This window comes from Sceloporus undulatus, unplaced genomic scaffold, assembly GCF_019175285.1.
Source record: "Sceloporus undulatus isolate JIND9_A2432 ecotype Alabama unplaced genomic scaffold, SceUnd_v1.1 scaffold_19, whole genome shotgun sequence".
NCBI classification, from domain to species: Eukaryota; Metazoa; Chordata; class Lepidosauria; order Squamata; family Phrynosomatidae; genus Sceloporus; species Sceloporus undulatus.
In genome coordinates, this window is record NW_024802941.1 from 1,695,861 (window position 1) to 1,714,808 (window position 18,948).

Genomic DNA, 18,948 nt, shown 5'->3' on the forward strand with positions numbered 1-18,948 from the left:
TGGTTGTTTCCATTGCTTTCATGTACAGTGTACTTGGCTGTTGGCACCAGTTTGCTGGGAAGGAAGAAAATGGAAAGCATATACATCTCAAAGAAACAACAATAAAGGGAGCATTTGTGGTCAGTTATAAGGTGGCCAGGTGACCCTTCCTTATAAAATATACACTTGTCCCTCCATATTTGCTAGGGTTAGGGGCACAGGACCCCCATGAATGTGGAAAAACCACAAATAACAAAAACACTATGTTTTTATCTGAGAGAACACAACTCTAGGAATCTCTAGGTCCTCCAGTGCATTGGCCAGACATTGGCCATAGAATTGTGCGGGAGGAACTACAAATGCTTAGTGGCGTGTTCTCTCCAGGAATCTCTAGGTTCTTCAGTGTGACTTTTGGTTATAGTTGACCACTGAGTTGCACTGGTGGACCTAGATATTCCTAGAGAGAACATATTAATAAAATCCATGAATAATCAAATCTGCAAAAGGCAAAGCCAGAAATGTGGAGGGATGAGTGTATAGGTAAATGGAACAGCTGGCGTAAGTGTGAATGTCCTCAGAGCCTGCACCTCTCTGGGCAGAGAAGGAGAATGTGTCCTGCAGAATGACCCCTGGGACCTCACTGTGGCCGAACTTGGAGAGCAAGAGGGATGACCGGAAGGGGTCTCATTAATTTGACGCAAAGGTGAGCACTGCCACTCTTGATCTGAGGTTCTTCTCTCAGCATCCCACCCTCCTCCAGCCACTCTCTCCAAATGCTGCCATACTGCAGCAAAAAAGTGGTTTAACCCTATTCTACCTGCCATGACAATGCAATAGAATTATGGCGTAGCCATGTGGGTCATATAGCAAAGTCTGATAACATCCAAAATCCATAAAACAGTGATACTTTTAACTGACCAATCAAAATGCACAAAGTACATGATGCAGACTTTTGAAGCTCCACTGGCTCCTTCCTCAGGCAAAGGTGTTAAGAATCACACAGGAGAAAAAATATATAAAATGACAGTGTTATATGACAAAGGCTAGGAACTTCTGAAATCTCAGAAGAAGTACCTTTTTGTATTGCTAATGGCATTCATATTTTATCTCCTGGACTTTGGAATGCTTTGTTCCCAGTGCCACATGGGTAAAGAAGAGGGACCCACTGGGAGCTGGAAACAACTCAAAGGCACATAACAACAACAATGATTTTTAATACCTTTGCCTAGTGAAGAAGCCAGTGGAGCTTCGAAAACATGCATCATGTATTTTGTGCATTTGGGTTGGCCGATTAAAGGGAATCCTAAAGAGAGAGGCAACAGACTGGGAGTTTACTATTTGACATTTCTACCTTGAACAAAGGTGAAACAATTTTTTTCTTCGTTGGCATGTTTTACCTGAACAACACCAAAAGGTTTTCCTGATGCTATAACATGGAGACTTCCTGAGATATTCTTCTTTCTCCTCCTAACAAAGGGGTTTGTGTCCTCACAAAGGATTCGTAACAAACTGGATCTCAAAATCAGTAGCCTGTTTTCTTGCAATCTTGGATCTCTTCCAACTCTACGATTCTATTATTATCATTATTTTTATTATTACTACTATGGGATTCTGTCCTTGTGTGAGCTAGTCAGCCTGGTCTGCCAGAGAGGTTTAGTGCCCCACCAGATCCCAGGAGCCTTGAGCAATGGCAAAGGAAAAAGTGGTGTCGAAAGTGGATCATTTCTGCAGTGTGGAGGGCTAGGCTCTGGGATGGGCTGGAAAGGGCTGCCCCCTAGTGTCGGATCCCTGGCGGATTTGCCCATCCTTGTCCTCTATAAAACCGAGGCAAAGAAGTCTAGCAGCAGCTCCCTCCTCCTCCTCCGTTTCCCTGCCTCTGCTCTACACTGCAGCTCCACCTGAGCCACTTTGGATGCCTAAAGCAGCAGCAGCAGCCACAGGGAGAGATCCTAGGCTGGCTGGAGAGAGGCATCCTGATCCTTTCTCCTCTGTGAAGTTGGACCTGGAAAAGGCGATGGGAAGGGTCTGACTGCTCTGCCATGGGCACCGGAGCCTGGATCGTGCCAGGAGGAGGAGGAGGAGGAGGAGAAGGGGCATTGCTGGCACAAGGGGGGCTCTCTCCATGCCAGCCCCGGAAGGTGAGGTGGGGTCCTTTGGGGGGGGGGGGGGGGGGACTATTTATGGCTCTGGAGACTCAGCCATGGAAACTCACTGGGGGACCTTGGGCCAGTCACACTCTCTCAACCTCAGGGGATGATGGCAAGGGCAAACCCACCCTGAGCAAAGCTGGCCCAAGGAAAGCCCTACATAGGCTGGACCTATGAGTGGGAAAGGTCTTGAAGATAGGAGGAAAGAGGGCTCTGGAGACCAAGGCTGGAATCCCAGCTCAGCCATGGAACCCACCTTGGGCAAGTCACACTCTCTCGGCCTCAAAGGAAGCAATAAGTCGGAAAGGACTTGAAGGCACACAAGAAGGAGAAGAAGAGGAAGAAAAGGAAGGAAGGAAGGAAGGAAGGAAGGGAAGAGGGGGTTATTTGGGAAGGCGCATGATTCTCACCCAGGTCCAAGCTTTTCATGCATTATTATTTTATATAATACAGTGCCACTTGCTCATATATATAACTTAATATATAATTAACCAAAATGAGAATACAGTGCCAAGGATCGTTGCTTTGGGAAGCTCCCGGTTCGAATCCTGCCCACAGCTTCTGTAGAGCGAGGGCTAAACCTCCACTTTCCCTATTACTATAGGAGGAGCATCTGCACCCTGAGCTTTTGCTGTTGTTGTTGTTGTGTGTCTCCAAGTCCTTTGCGACGTATGGCTTCCCTCTGAGGCTGAGAGAGTGTGACTCGCCCAAGGTCCCCCAGTGGGTTTCCAAGGCCGAGGGGGGGTCCAACCCTGGGTCCTCAGAGCCCTACTCCATCATCTCAGACTACACTGGTGTAGCGCTATGATTCCACTATGACTGCCCTGCTGTGGAATCCTGGGATGGGCAACTTAGGGAGGGGCCCTTGAGCCTTCTCAGCCAGGGAGCCCTCAACCACACTCCCCAAACTACAGCTTCCTTACTCCCTCAACTACAAATCCCGGGATTTTAAGAGCCATCGCAATTGGAAGTGGGATAGCAGCGCTACAACAGGGCAGTGTGATCAAGACCGGGGTAAACCTCAATCTTGCCAACAAAACCCCAGGACAGGGTCGCCTCGGGGGGGAGCATCATAACATTTTAAAAATTAAAAACAATTTTTTAAAAAGTTAAAAAAACTATTTATAAAATGTTAATACTTTCTGTATTGTTTTAAATGGTATTGATTCAAATTTGCTGTGCGCCGCCATGAGTCCTTGCGTTAGGAGAAAGGCGGGATAGAAGAGAGTAAAATAATAATACAATACCGATTGCTCATATACATATACATATACGTGTGTGTGTGTGTGTGTGTGTAAAATTAAGTAAAATAATAATACAATGTAGGGCCTTACCAAAGAAAATCTCAAAGCACTCCAATGAATTCATACTTCTTAGGGATGCTTAGAATGGAGGACTTTTTGGAATTCCTCCTGGGGAGAAGGTTATGGAGGACAGGCCCTGGAGAGGGAGGACCTCTAGTCACCCTGTCCTGAGCACAAAGGAGGACAAGGCACCCATAAAATGTAGGGTGGTTTGAGAAAAATGTAGGACATGACAAAATCACAGCTAAAAACACTCCTAGAAATGTGAATCCGTGCTTCGTAGTGACGGGACAAAATGGAGGACCTTTTGGAATGCCTACTGGGCTGAAGGTGGAAATGGAGGACATGTCTGGAAAAGGAGGATGCCTGGTCACCCTAACCCAACCAGATTCTTTGCTTCCAGCGCATCGCTCACCATAAGGTATGGCAGGTTGGGAAGCTGCAAGGATGGCCTTGTGGGTGTGTTGGTGTGCCTTCAAGTCCTTTCCAACTTACGGTGATCCTAAGGTGAACCCATCATGGGCTTTTCTTGGCACAATTTGTTCAGAGGAGGTTTGCCATTGCCTCCCCTGAGGCTGAGAGGGTGTGACTTGCCCAAGGTCTAAGGGGAGAAAAAAGGAGGTGAAGCCAATGGGGGGGGGGGGGTTCCTGTCCTTGTCCTCCTATTGGCCTTGTCCTCCTTTGGGGTTAAGAAAGGGTACCCAGGTGTCCTCCTTTTCCAGGACCATATCCTCCATTTCCACTTTCTACTCAGGCAGAATTCCAAAAAGTCCTCCATCCTGAGCATCACTACAAAGCATGAATTTACATTGTTAGGGGTGTTTTCAGGTTTTTCTATAGTAAGGTGAGGGGTCTTGTGGATTGTGGCACTTTTGGGGTCCTAGGGGAGGAGGGTCTGCTTTGGCAGGAGCTGGAGAGGGACCTGGCACACAGAGAGGGATGGATTTGATAAGTAGAACGGCATCAACCCCAGCAGAACAATCCCAAATGGACATGGCGGCAGAGAGACCTGAGGGTGCATCTACATTACAGAATTAATGCAGTTTGACACCACTTGAATGGGCATGGCGCCATCCTGCAGAATCCTGGCATTTGTAGTTTGGTGAGGAACGAGCCCTCTTTGGCAGAAAAGGGGAAAGATCTTGTAAAACTACATATCACAGTATTTTGTAGGATGGAGTCATGGCAGTTCAAGTGAAGCGGCACTTTTTCCTACAGTGTCAATTCACCCTCTGTATCTTGGATGCCTGGATGGACTGTGAATCTCATGCCCATTTCAGCCACCAGGGAACCTGGCCAAGTTAAGATTGGCATGGGAGTGTCTAATCCTCTTGAACTAATAGCGTTTCTGCCATTGTGAAGAGCATTGCCTCTAATATGTGATAGGTTACATTCAGAGTTCTCCCTGCACCATATGGATGGGATATGTCAATTTCATGTAAACACAGTGCAGTGAGAAATCTTTGGCGTTCCAGATGTTTGGACTACAACTCCCATAATCCTTCCCTGGTGGCCACACTGGTCAGGGGTACCTGGTGGGAGCTGACCTCCAGTCCAAAGCATCCATTAAGTCCCAGTGTCAGTATTGTTCTTTTCTCCCAGGATCATTGCAAAGATCAGAAGTGTCGCTGACTACCTTTGTTATTGTTGTGTGCCTTCAAGTTGTTGCATATGATGGCAGCTGGATCAGAAGCAGGACAGGCCAGAAGATGTGGCAAGATTGCATTTGGGATCATCTAGACCTCTAGAACAAAGGAGATTCCTTCAACCTTGTACACATGAAGCATGTTTTTAAATCTGTTGCTGAATCATACCAGAAATGCTCCCTAGATACTTTAGTTGACCATGCAGGTCACTGTCTAGAAACCAAACCTCCTTGCACAAATATTTGCCTAAGTGGCATTCTAAACAATTCCTATCCAGGAGATGTTGATAAGATCTTGGTTTCTTATCCCCAGTTGGACAATACTATTACCACCAAGTCTGCAAGATTTTAATTTCTCTGGAACTATTTAGACACGACTTGGTAACCTTGTCAAGGGGGAAACCTTTACCTTTTATTGTGTATTGTAGCCCGCCTTGATCTGTAGGGAGAGGTAGGATATAAATACATTTTTATTTATTATTATTATTCATTCATTAATTTAGGTGGCACAAAAAAGGGGGAGGGAGAGGATAAGGGAAGAAAAAGGTTTGGTTTCTTGTGAAGAGCAAGTGGATGTTGAATTGTCATCATGCACTAAGCCTTCAGCAAGAGCATTCAGATACTGTTCAGCTTCCTCAAGAATTCTGGAATCTTTCTGCAACACAGGAGAATATTGGTTAAATGACACAGGAGACATGCAAAATTACACCTTGAGAAGCTAGTTCACATGTTTTTGTCCATTCATGACACTGCAGAGCTCTGTGACACTGCTGACCAGATGGGAGGAGACAATGATATTTTCAACTCAAACCTTGTGCAAACTTCTCTGTAGATTCTTTCTTCATGATCTACAGAATAAGAAGGAGTACATGGGAGGGGAAGAAGCACTTCTTAAGCCAGAGATGGGAGCACACACAACCTGTGGGCTACAGGCAGCCCTATTTTTATGGCCTCTGGAGGAACTCAGTGCCACCAAAAAAAATAAAATGTTTGAAATAGAAACGAGTGACATGCACATGTCCATCCCATGTTTTGGTTTTCAGAAATACATTTTAGAAAGAAAGAAAGAAAGAAAGAAAGAAAGAGGCATCTGATCACTTCTGATTTCAGTTTTTGATATCAGCAAGGAGGAGTTATACTCCATAGAGGGTCCAAGGAGCTAAAAATTGGCCTCTGGACGCACTGAAGTCGACCTCTGCTGTCCTACAACCTCCAGACATATGCTGGCCAGACCTATGGTGTGTGAGAGAGGAGGTGTGCTGGGCTTTTCACTTCCTTCCTTCCTTCCTTCCTTCCTTCCTTCCCCTCCCTTTCCCCCTCTTATTGGTCCTAGTAAGAGGAGAAATAACTCTGCCAACTCTGTGGGTGGTGTAGTTTTCCTCTCCTATTCCAAGGATCCCAATTCTCTCTTGATCCACACACAATGAAGAGAGCATATCCATCCATTTATTGGTCTGGATTTGCAGTGGCATCCAGAACAACAGACAGCTCTACCACTCTCCAGAGAGAGGGAGGTATGCCAAGGAGGCACAATAGGTGCCACCTGGGGACCTCCCAAGTCCATGTATTTGATTAAATGTACTGGCCCATGAAAGCTTGTACCATATCATATTTGCTAGTCTTCAATAAGCTATAGTATTCTTCGTTGCTTTTTAAAATTACTTCAATACTTCTTTTTCCAAGCAGAGGTACTGCATAAAATAAATGTCAATTATGAAAAGTAAAGGACACAGAGCTTAACATTTTTAAACTTCCCCCGAAAATGGCAAAACAAATTATCTCTAATAGCATCTCCATTGGAGAGGAAAGCAATGTTTTAAGGTTTTAGCCATCAAATGTACTATGGACCCATAGGTCTTCACAATCAACACTAAAAACAAACCACACCTATTTTTATTATCAGGTATAATGATAATTACTTTGCTACTAGTAACTATCTCACACTTCTTTCATTCACACATTATAATGGCATAAAGTCAATAGTGTTCTTTTCCAAAGAGCCAATGTGGCATAATGGTTTGAGTTTTGGACTACGACTCTGGAGACCAGGGTTCAGTTCCCAGCTTAGCCATGAAACTTGCTAGGTTCTATTCTGGGGCAAATCACGTACTCTGAGGGAAAGGCAATTGCAAACCTCCTCTGAACAAATCTTGCCAAGAAAACCCCAGGAAAGGGTCACCCTAGGGTTGCCATAAGTCAGAAACCTCTTGAAGGCACACAGCAGTGACAACAATTCTTGTCCAATGTAGGGGTTTCATTTTCTCTTGCAGAAGGTGAGCAGGGGAAACAATGGAAATTCTTTCAAGTCAGCCTTTGCTTGCCAGATGTGTTGACATCAGCCATGCTGGTTGAGATGATGGGAGTTGTAGTCCAGCACATCAAGAGCATATCAGGAAGGGGGAGACTTCTGTGAATTATAAAAGGAGACAAACTAGTCAACACTTTCTTCCCAGGGGAAAGACAGAAAGACTGTTCCACTTAACTGCAATGGAATAATAATAATCCAGTATGACACCGCTTCACTGCCACAGTTCCATACTATAGAATTTTGAGAACTGTAGTTTGTTGTGCTGCCAGCACTATGGTGCCACAACAAACTACAGTTTCCAGAATTCCATAGCATGGAACCATGGTAGATAAAGTGGTGGCAAACCGGGTTATGTCTGCAGTGAGGATTCAGTCCTAGAGAGATTAGACTGGCAACCTCCTTGGTAGCTTTCTGCAGGCAGGTACAGTGAACCCTTGTTATACGCTGGGGTTTGGTTCCAAGATCTACCATATATAGCAAAATCCGTGTATGCTTAAGTCTCATTAAATATACTGACATAGCAAAATGGTGTCCCTTGTAAAAAATGGAAAATCAAGGTTTGATATTTGAAATTTATACTTTTTTTTGAATATTTTCAAACAGTGCATGCTTGAATCTGTGTATAAGAAGGGCCGACTGTAAATACTTTGCTGTAGATGGATTGGTCAAGGGGAAAGACCCTTGCATAATGCATTGGATTCTCTTTTTGCTGTTTTCCTTTTAATGGTTTTTAACAGGTTTTATTTTTTTTTGATGGCTTAATTACACTTTTAACTTTTGTACATTGTGGATTTTTAGTTGTTGGTTTTAATTGTTGTAGGCCACCTGAAGCCACTTCAAGCCACTTCAATTAATACAGAATTAACTGTATTAATTCTGCAGTATGCAGTTTGGCACCACTTTAACTGCCATGGCTCATTGCTATGGAATTCTGGAATTTGTAGTTTTATAAGATATTTAGCCTTCTCTGTCAGGGCACTCTAGTGCCACAACAACTAAAATACCGAGGATTCCATAGCATTGAGTTAAAGTGGTGTCAAAACGCTAGTTCTACGGTGAGGTAGCAGCCTGGGAAGAAGGTGGAATATAAACAAATACAACAACAACACAACAACGTAGGGTGAATGATATGGCCTGCCAGGGATTTTTGGACTTCAACTCCCAAAATTTCATACCATTGACTATACTAGCTAGGGTTAATGAAAGTTGCAGCCCAAAAACATCTGGAGGGCAGCACAGTTTCCACCCTGTTGTAACCCAAGTTGTTCTACAAAATCTCATGCATGGCACAATCCTCACCTTCTTCACTCAGATGTGTGTCTCACTTTGTCCAGCTAAGCTTACTCCCACTGACTGTATTTACAAGTGGAGCATCACTCTTGGATACTTAATATTTAAAAATAAAACCTACAGATGCTGCAGTGGCTAAAGTCACTTTCATCCCAGTAAAGTGTATAGTTAGAAATGTTTCAGAGTTTTTAATCACTTTGCTTATGATACTAGGTGCTCTTGAGTTGTCTGTCAACATTTTGTTCCTGTTGTAAATTAAATAGAGATGTAGGGGAGTAGAAGAACAGATTTTTGCCTAGAAGGATTAAAATAAACTACATCATACTTGACAGTATGTTCAGACCCAAGCTGCAATTGTGTTTCCTTTCTCTGCTAATACTGTACATGCATTTCCCATATACAGTATGGTACTCTTTGTAGATGTGTTTCTTTACAGTGGTGTAGTCAATCTGTACTTCTGGCGCTGCTTTTATTGAATCGGAAATCCCATGAATAGCTGTCAATCCTGGAGTTAGCCTGTTATTGGAATATGTGTGATCATTCTGGGGTTATTCAGAGAGAAGGGGAGTTAAGACGGTTTCACTGCAACCCCTCCCCCCAATTCCCAATGAAGGCAAGACTTCTTACTCATGAGGAGGCTGGAGAAAGGGAAGTTTAGCTAGTATCACTGCACATACCCCATTCCCAATGAAGGCAAGACTACTTACTTATTTACTTAATCTTGGATTGCTGACCAGTGAACAGAACAGTAGTGTGATAAGATGCATCAGCAACCTGTTACCAGTTCACAATTGCGTGGTAATGTGAAAAGAACCATTGCTGTTTTGGGTGTTTAAAAAGCTGCAACAGCATCGGGAGGGAAGCTTCATACAATAATCTCCTTTGTATAACTACAGACAGCTGGGAATTCCTGGAGTCCCAGGGGCTGATTGCCATGTTACATTGACCATCAATGCCCATGTATTACAATCTTGAGCTTGTATGAGTGAATTATGGTGAGAAGTACATGAGAAGGCTTGAAATATGGCTGAGAGGCAGACAGGATGCTCTAACCACTTCAATTGGTCTAATAGAAAAATGAGGTGCTGGCATAAAGAGAAAGTTTGATTAGAGGAGTGCTTTCAACAGATGGAAATAGAGTGTCCAAGAAAAGGACATGGATGTATGGATGGCAGGCTGGTTAGACAGAATCCTGAACAGGACAGGTTAATATAATAATATTTTATTATACATCTAATATAGTACAATAATTCTATTATTCTAATTATACCAACCTAATCCTGGTTGTGAAAATTAAGCCAAGCAAGTCTTTTAATGTTACAGTTCTAGCAGATGTTTCCTTACTAGTGCAGTAAGTAAGGAATAAGCACTAATGAGTTATTATACTGTATAAATGTAAATGTTCCCCCCAAAAATGTCAGTAAATCTTTAGCCTTTTAAGAAATTGAAGTATAACTAAAGATGTGTCACTTTTTCGTATGTGTCAAATAAAGTATTTTTGTCAAGTTAATCACATCAACTGAATCCATTTCATTATTTGCTTCACTCTAGATAAGTATGATTCCTTCACCAGCCCAAGATATGTAGCTCTTATCTATAATAAACACGTGGAATTATCCTGACATTTTAAAAGTCCCTTGGGGTTACATTTTTGCAGAAGTCTCCAAGTATTAATACCACCATCCCACCTTTCACAAAAGTAGCTGTTTTGCACCTTTATATGTTTCTAAAAGTGAAAACCTTATGTCTCCCATTCTGAATATTTCATTAGCTGAATGACAGTCTGTTTTGTCCTTGGAAAATAATTTAAAGATTTAAAAAAAGTTTCTAAAAATGTTACTGTCTGATTGACTCGTTATTGAACACAATTATGAAGTACCAAGGAAAAGTACAACTGCATCTTAAAATCTAATACTGTATCTTCTAAACAGCATATTCCAGGGGTAGGCAGCCTTTAAGTTTAAAGATGCTATTTTTGTTTTGGTCCACCAGCCGTGGCTCAAGGAGATGGACCAGGAATTTCAGGAAAGGGTTATGCCTGACTACATCCTGAGCCCAGGAATGGGTCTTTACAATACCCAAACAGGATCTTATCTGCAAATCCTTTCTCACACAAATCCATTCCTCACTTCCAACATGTTTTATTGATCCCAGCAACCTAATTTAGGAGTGAGGGTGAGGGAAAGAATTAATATTGTAGATTAAAGAGTTCTGTCAGTTAGAATCAGAGTATTACAAGTTGCTTTCAAAAATACAGTAATTCAAATGTAATTCAAAATCATTCCATTATGTAACTGGTGACACTACGAGATTGAGAGGGAGAGGGAGAGAGAGCAGTTTGAGCCCTGGGTTACAACTCTGGAGACCAAGGTGACCTTGGGCAAGTCACATTTTCTTAGCCTCAGAGGAAGGCAAAGGACCCTCTGAGCAAATCTTGCTAAGAAAACCTCATGATAGGTTGGCCTTAGGGTTACTGGAAACAATGTGAAGGCACACAACAACAACATACATTACTTGTTCAGTTATTAGCTACCTTTGGGAGATAATCATCTACTTGCTCCAGTCAAGTAGTAAAGTGGCCCAGAATTGGGGGGAGGGATCCCTTTAAAATACCCCTAAAGCATTTCCCCTCTCATTACTAATAATTCCCCAGACGTATTAACCATACTAATCATTGGCCAACATCCTGCATTGACACATAGCCACATGCTGTGGCTCTGATCTATGATCTATAAATGCTCCTGAAAACCACCTTAGAGTCCAGCCAGCTGCACGGAGGGACTGAGTTCTGCAGTGTTAACAAGTGAGGCACTGAAGGCCAATGCATCCAGCATCCTCCCATGAGCAATCAACAGTGCTCTGAACAGAGCAACTCCTTGCTTCATTGCCAATTGCTGGCAAGGGGGTGCTGCAAATGTCATCCTTCAGTGCCCTGCTCACCAGCACTGCAGAACTCCACCCCTCAGTGCAGCTGACTGGATTTTAAGGTGGGTTTCAGGGGCATTTGCAATCATGACTAGGGCCCAGTACAGACAGGCCGAAAAGGACGCCCTCATCACATGCGAGGGGTGGTACTTCTAGATGCCCCTCCTCCCTCGCACGTGACGAGGGCATCAAAATGGCAGCACCCTGTACAGAAGGGTGCTGCCATTGTTACGCAAGTGCCCCACAGCATCCGCACGGTGCTGTGCAGCACTTACGTAACAAGTGTGCCAGTGGCACACTCTGACGCAGTCGTTATACCACCACCACAGTGTAGAAAGAACCCGCTTTTTGCGGGTTCTTTTTCCCCCAGCGGGAAGCCTCGCTGTTTGGTGGCTGAGGCTTCCCTCTGGCAGAAAAGCAGGCTCCGGCAAGCCACCCTTTTTGGATTGTCTGTACCCCGCCAATGCTACCATAATCATAAATGTGAATAGGAAATGTTTTCACAAAGTTGCAAGTCTAACATACAACATCAGAAATGCCTAATAAGATGCCACCTGGCATTTTATACTGTACAGTTGTCCCTCCATATTCGCTAGGGTTAGGGGAACAAGACCCCCGTGAATATGGAAAAACCGCAAATAACAAAAACACCTCTCTAGGAATCTCTAGGTCCTCCAGGGCAACTCTGTGGTCAATGTCCAACAGACACTGACCATAGAATGGCACTGGAGTTGCTACAAATGGTCTTTCAGTGCAACTTTTAGTTAAAGTTGACCACAGAGTTGCACTGGAGGACCTAGACAGTTCTAGAGAGAACATATTAATGAAATCCATGAATAATCAAATCCGCAAATATCAAAGCCGCAAATATGGAGGGATGACTGTATTTCACAATAAATGTATTTACCCCTTTGTTGTCCCCCAAAGTATACATTACTTCCAAGTTCTGCTTAGAATGAGATGTTCCAAGACCTCTCAGTCCTGTCTGCAAGCCAAATAAGTAATACTATTTGGATTTAAATTGGTAAGGAGCCCAGTGCGCTACCATCTTTGCATACCATTTTTACATTACTCATGCAATACCATATTTTATTCATAGCATCTCATATCATCTTTAACGAGATCCATGTCCCACTGAATTGTGCCCAGGTGAAAATAGCATAGCGTTAACACTGGAGATTCCTGTTCTCTGCTATACCATATAATAAAAACAAAAGGTGAAAGCCCATGCTGAATAGATCAGGAGTGGATGATGGTGGTGGCAAGTATTAGCTATCCCATTGGTTGAGCACTTTGGAGTCAAACCAAGAGATGGACATCATGGTGTTACAAAAGCAGCACAAGAGGCAGCAAACAGGAAGTTGCTCTGAATAAGGTAATTCTGAGATCAGAATAGAAAGACGAATATGGTCATTTTTCCTACAAATATTCTTTTTATTTTCAATTTTGTTTTTTGGACACATTAATGCACCAGCTAACTCCCCAAAAGCATACATGTGTAGGAGATGGCAATCCATTCTTCTGAAATCATTACTTATTCTGAGCAGCGTTCAACACAAAGGGCAACACCACTCTTTGGGGCGGTGAATGAACAGTGAACTTCAAAGAGAACTTGAGCCACTATTGCCTTGACAACGTGAATGATTGGGATTTTGGGAAATTACAAACTGGCATGAAGCCAATTTATATCTTAACAGCGTACCCATTAAGGTTTTATAACAATTTAGCTCACACTTATTTTCCTAGAGGAAAAATGATTCATTAGGTCAAAATAATATAGCTCCAGAATGCTGCTGACAGATAAACTCACTCGCTCAATTGATCCTCAGCCAACAGATCTGTTACCATTAAGATATTAATACACATGCATTTGAGGAATTGAGGCAAAGGCATTTACTCCCATTAGCAAGAGAGTTTGAAATTTCAAGTTCATACACTGTCCCTGCCTTTAGGAAGAATGGGGCAAATCTTAGGATTCTGGGGAAAGTAGTAGCAGTTTTCATGCCTTCCTGCTGTGTCCCCTGGCCATTTCCCTCTCCTGGAGGACAGAGTTGTAGGAAGGACTTCCCCCACTGAAACAAGAAAATATTGCCAGTTCTGTTTGCTTCTCCGTGTGGAATGGCAATGGAGGGATTTATTACCTCAAAGAAGAAAAATATCTTAGGCAGCTCTGGTAAAAGGAAAAAGGAAGTGGCCCACCTTGAGAACTAGCAGCCAAATCAGGCAAAGTAGATCTATTCAATTTTGATAGGTGGCAAGGAGGATGCCATTTCTATCCCTTTCCCACCACCAGCCAAGGTTGCAAGTTGCAAGGACAGGCATCCTGCTTTGGATTGTTGCAGACTCACTCATTGTGGTGGAGCTCTTCTTTTGGAATTTTGATCATAAGAATGGTACTGAAACAAAATCTGAAATTCTTTGTTTGATATCCTCAGAGGAGGTCTTTCTCTTCATCCTGCCACCCACACAGGTACATCTGGTAGGAACATGGAAGAGGGCTTTCTCAAAGGCTTTTCCAAGGCTTTGGAGCTCCCTTCCTAGGGAGGCTAGACTGGCTCCTTCAATGTGCATACTTTCAATGTACCACTTTCCTCATTGGGATTGCAGAACTAGCCAATGTTCAGTTCTCATTACACAAAGGGACAATAAGCGGGTTCATTGGCAGATACACAATTGGTTGCACAATATATGTATTCAGAAGAAGGGTGGTGTAGCATAACCATCATGTAACTATAGAGAGTAGATTTACATCTCACGAGCACTGTATAGAAATCCTACTATTGTATTTTGAACTCTGATGAAACAGAAGTCAACTGTCTATAGCCTGAATGGAAGAAAGGCACAGCAAAGTGGTATATTACATACTTTCTAATTGTCTTTCCTCTGCCACTTTAATGATCCCAGGATGGTGTCAGTTACATGTCCAGGAGAAGCAAAAGCTACAAGCATCCTTTATGTCAGGATAGAGAAACCATTGGGTCTCCCCAGATATTTTTGGTACTCAACTTACAGAAGCCACAGTTGTTGTTCTCTGCTTTCAAGTTGTTTGCAACTTATGGTGACCCTAAGGCAAACCTATCACAGGATTTTCTTGGCAAAATGTGTTCAGAGGGGTTTGCCTTTGGCTTTGCCTTCCTCTGGGGCTGAGAGGGTGTGACTTGCCCAAGGTCACCCAGTCGGTTTCCATGGTTGAGTGGGGATTCAAACCTGGTCTCCAGAGTTGTAATTTTTTAATTTTTTTAATTTTTTTTTATTTATATACTGCTATTCCAAAGATCATAGCGGTGAACAGCAAGTAAACTAATTAGCAAGTAAGCTAATTTGCCCCCAACAGTCTGGGTACTCATTTTAGCGACCTTGGAAGGATGCAAGCCTGAGTCGAGCTTGGGCCCTTTTGCTGGTCTTGAACTCGCAACCTTGTAGTTTCAAGTGAATGGCTGCAGTACAGGCATTTAACCACTGCGCCACCAGGGCTCCAACACTATACCACACTGGCTCTCTCAGAAGCCATAGGCAACATGGCAAATGGCAAGGGTTTGTAGGAGTTATCGTCCAAAACATTTAGGAGGTCCCAAAAGTTCCCTGCTTCTGCTTTATTTTGCTATCTGGGACAGATAGAACAAGAGTTCCTGAGCAATCTGCCTTTTCTTTTTTATTTAAAAAAAATGCTTATGTGAAATAATGCCCATCCAGACACTGCTGGAGCAATGGAACCATGTCCTCAAAACAGTTGTGATAGGAAGTACTTGGTATGTGTGTGTGGGGGGGGGGGATGATTAGGAACCTTTGCTAATTTGAAGTGTCTGCTCTTCATGCAAATTGTTAATGCCTGCAGGAGGAATACCAATTACAACCTCGGCAGGCTAGTTTGACAGAAAATGTGGGCATTTCTTCAGAACAATTCCCAAAAGTCTAAGAGAGGCAGATGCAATTAGCTAACTGAATGTATGAAGTGAAGGCAGAGGAAGCTCTGGCTTTCTAGTAGAGAATTTGACCTGCAAAAGATAATTAAGTGAGAGAGAGAGCTTTGATCTAACCAGTTTGCCAGTGGAGTTATGTTCCAAGGATATCTTGCATCATGGCAACCTTTGGTTCTGTTATGCTAGCATTCTGTGTCTTGTTATCCATGTTTCTTGGATCAAGTCCCTTCTAGCTATGCACAGAATAGAGAAACATGGCCCCCCCCCCCCCCCCCACCATCCCCATTTTTCTTTTTATTGCAGTTAGTGTGCAATTCTTGCCCTGTGGCCTAATAATATATTTTTTAGTATCCTTCTATATTTCCTTTCCTTTCCAAGTGCCTCAACTTGCTAGTTGAAAAGAATTATTTATTTTGCAAAGAATATTGAGCACGTTTTGGCCATTGGTCTTCCTTAGGGACAGAAGGTCATGTTCAGATACATCAAAAGAAATGCATTGAAAACTGTACTTCTAATATTTTTATTCAGTACTTTTATTGATTTCTTTATTAATGTAGAGAATTTTGCAAATCAAAATAGTCAGCTCTATGTGACTCCTCACCCTTTTTCTCACCTTTCTTCAAAATCATCAAGCTATTAATGTGTTCAGTGTGGAAATGAATTTCAAGTATCTCAGCATTTTCTTTTCTATTTCCAACCAAAACCAGAATAAATAGTAATTCAAATGTAAAGCTGCTGGATAGAACAATTTGCTTGAAATCTACCACTGAAATGTACTCACTACCTTTTGAGATGTCTGTCTAAACCAGTTTTCTCTGGTTTAGTTTCCTGCCATCATCCAGCTTGATAGATTACAACTCTCATCATCCCAACCAAGCATATGCCATTTTAGTTGATGATGACAGAAGTTATAATCCTGCACATCTGGAGAGTACCAGGTTGTTGTTGTTGTTTTAAAAAAACTTTATCCTGGTGTTTATTATAGGATCCCAAGGCAGCATATAATATAAACCATTGAAAACACTTCCAGATCAAAAAGAAGAAGAAAAGAACGTTAAGAACATATTAAACATAGCAGCAATTAAAACAAAAAGAAACAGTTAAAATGACTTTAAAACATCTATTTAAAACCACATACAGTCAGCGCTTGACATCCACGGATTCTTTATGAATGGATTCTACCATCCACAATTTGAAAATATTTTTAAAAATGTAAATTCTAAAAAAGAAATTTTGATTTTGCCATTTTATATACTGGACACAATTTTACTATGCCATTGTATTTAATGGCACTTGAATATCCACAGATTTTGCTATCCATTGGGGATTCTAGAACCAAACCCCAGTGGATACCAATATAGTATATGTATGCTTTCAAATATATTTGTCCTTAAAGGCCTCAATAAAATTTATGTTTTAGCTTGGCAACAGAAAGAAACAATCTTTGCACCAGTTGGACCTTCTGTTTAGCCTGGTCTAAGCAGAAGATTTTTTTTAAATCACCTGTCATTATGCTTTTAACATGTGCAATGTTTTCCTCACCAACAGCTACAATTTCCCTCCCCGCTAAATAACTAAATAGGAGAAAAGGACTGGAATTTAATACTTCCATTTACTAACAGGGTAACCAGTTTGAGACTAAAACATTATCTAGCATTTGACAGACTAAAATGCAGCAAAGCCTTAGAGCATCACAACAATTTTCTCTATTTGTCACATTTCAATGGAGATGTGATTACATTGATGTAGCATTTTCAAAGCAGGGGTATAACTGAACTTGAGTGTTGGTGTTAAAGAGAAGATCACAGGCTGAGGAATTGTGTGTCCTTCAAAGAAAAAGAGGAGACTTTCATTTTGTCATTAATTCAGTTTCTAAACAATGTCATAGTTTTGGAATGTTACCCACAAGGTCTTCCACTTCCTCTGGTTTTCAGAACACTTTCAGTGCAAATTGTTATCTCCTGAGCTGAATGAGTGTCAAAATCTTATGGACCATCTGTAACAGAAGTGACAAAAAAGAAAAGATGCAGCTGCAATAATTGAACTCATACTTTCTTCTAGTCCCCCCCCCCCCGCCAAACCTGTCACAGTCTTTGAACTTAGGGAGAATGGAGAGGGAGGGGATTCAGTATCATTGACTCCTTTTCCAGCAGCCTGATACACCATATATGGGGGTGCAATTCAGCAAATCCCAGGTTTGGATATATAGATTAATTCCAGATGAGGTTGGTTCAGATTAACATGCACACACATTTTTTGTTGTTGTTAGTGACCCTCTAGTTGACTTGGACTCATGGCAACCCTGTAGATGAGACATCGCCAAGTCTCCCTGTCCTCCATTGCTCTGTTCATTTCCTGCAGGCTCATGCTTGTGTCCTCCCTAATTGAGTCTAGCCATCTGGTGTGCAGTCTTCCTCTCCTTCTTCTACCCACAACCATCCCAAGCATTATTGTCTTTTGCAATAATTCATGCCTTCTCATGATGTGTCCAAATTACGACACCGTCAGTTTAACCATCTTGTCTTCCAGGGGTATTTCTGGCCTGATTCACTCAAAGACCCATTTGTTTGTCTTTCTAGCTGTCCTCAGCACTCTTCTCCAACACCACATCTCAGATGAATTGATTTTCTTTTTATCTGCTTTTTTCACAGTCCAACTCTCTCATTCATCCATTCAAAGTGATTGGGAATACTATGGCTTAGATTATTCTAACTTTGGTACTCAGTTGTATATCTTTACTCTTTAGGATTTTCTCTAGCTCTTTCATGGCTGCCCTTTCCATTCCTAGTCTTCTTCTTATCTCTTGACTGTGGTCTCCATTCTGAGTTATGTTTTTATCCCAAGTACAAGAAATCTTTTGACTATTTCAATTTCCTCATTGTCTAATTCAAATTTATTTAGGTCCTCCATGGTAATTATTTTTATTTTCTTTATGTTCAGCAGCAGGCCTACCTTTGCACTTTCTTCCTTGACCTTCATTAGTAATTGTTCTGAGCCATTGATGTTTTCCACTATTAATATTGTATCATCCACATATCTTATATTGTTAATAATCCTTCCTCCTATCTTCACTCATCTGAGTCTGCTTTTCTTATGATATTTTCTATGTACAATTTGAACAAGTATGATGATAATATTCAGCCTTGCTTGACTCCTTTGCCTATTGGGAGCCATTCAGTTTCTCCATATTCTGTTCTGACAGTGGCCTCTTGTCTTGAGTATAGATTTCTTAGCAGAACTATCAAGTTGATTGACACTCCCATGTCTTTGATAGCATTCCTTAGCTTTTCATGATTGAAAATCTGCCACCCTCCCCACGGCTTCCTCCCTCCTTCCCTAGGGTTGCCATAGCGTTGGACCTCCAAACCGGGAAAAATGTAGGACAAATTTTTCAAATGTAGGACACACAAACATGTGTCCTACATTTGAA

At 42.1% G+C, this 18,948-nt stretch overlaps 1 protein-coding gene and 1 long non-coding RNA gene across 3 annotated transcripts in view; one reads left to right on the forward strand and one right to left on the reverse strand.

The window, feature by feature from the left end:
- Window positions 1-1,820: 1,820 nt before the first annotated feature.
- The window catches only part of LOC121917469 (5-hydroxytryptamine receptor 1E-like), a 55,810-nt gene continuing 38,682 nt past the window's right edge, over window positions 1,821-18,948 (forward strand). For both annotated transcript variants that reach the window (XR_006101035.1, XM_042443471.1), the window contains exon 1: window positions 1,821-2,117. The gene's annotated coding sequence lies outside the window, so the exon portion shown is untranslated. The remainder of the gene's footprint in view (window positions 2,118-18,948) is intronic.
- Window positions 7,062-18,948, reverse strand: part of LOC121917470 — a 28,384-nt gene continuing 16,497 nt past the window's right edge. The window contains exons 2-3 of the long non-coding RNA XR_006101036.1: window positions 17,425-17,514; window positions 7,062-7,482 (exon numbers count right to left, since the gene is read on the reverse strand). This is a non-coding gene — a long non-coding RNA (uncharacterized LOC121917470). The remainder of the gene's footprint in view (window positions 7,483-17,424; window positions 17,515-18,948) is intronic.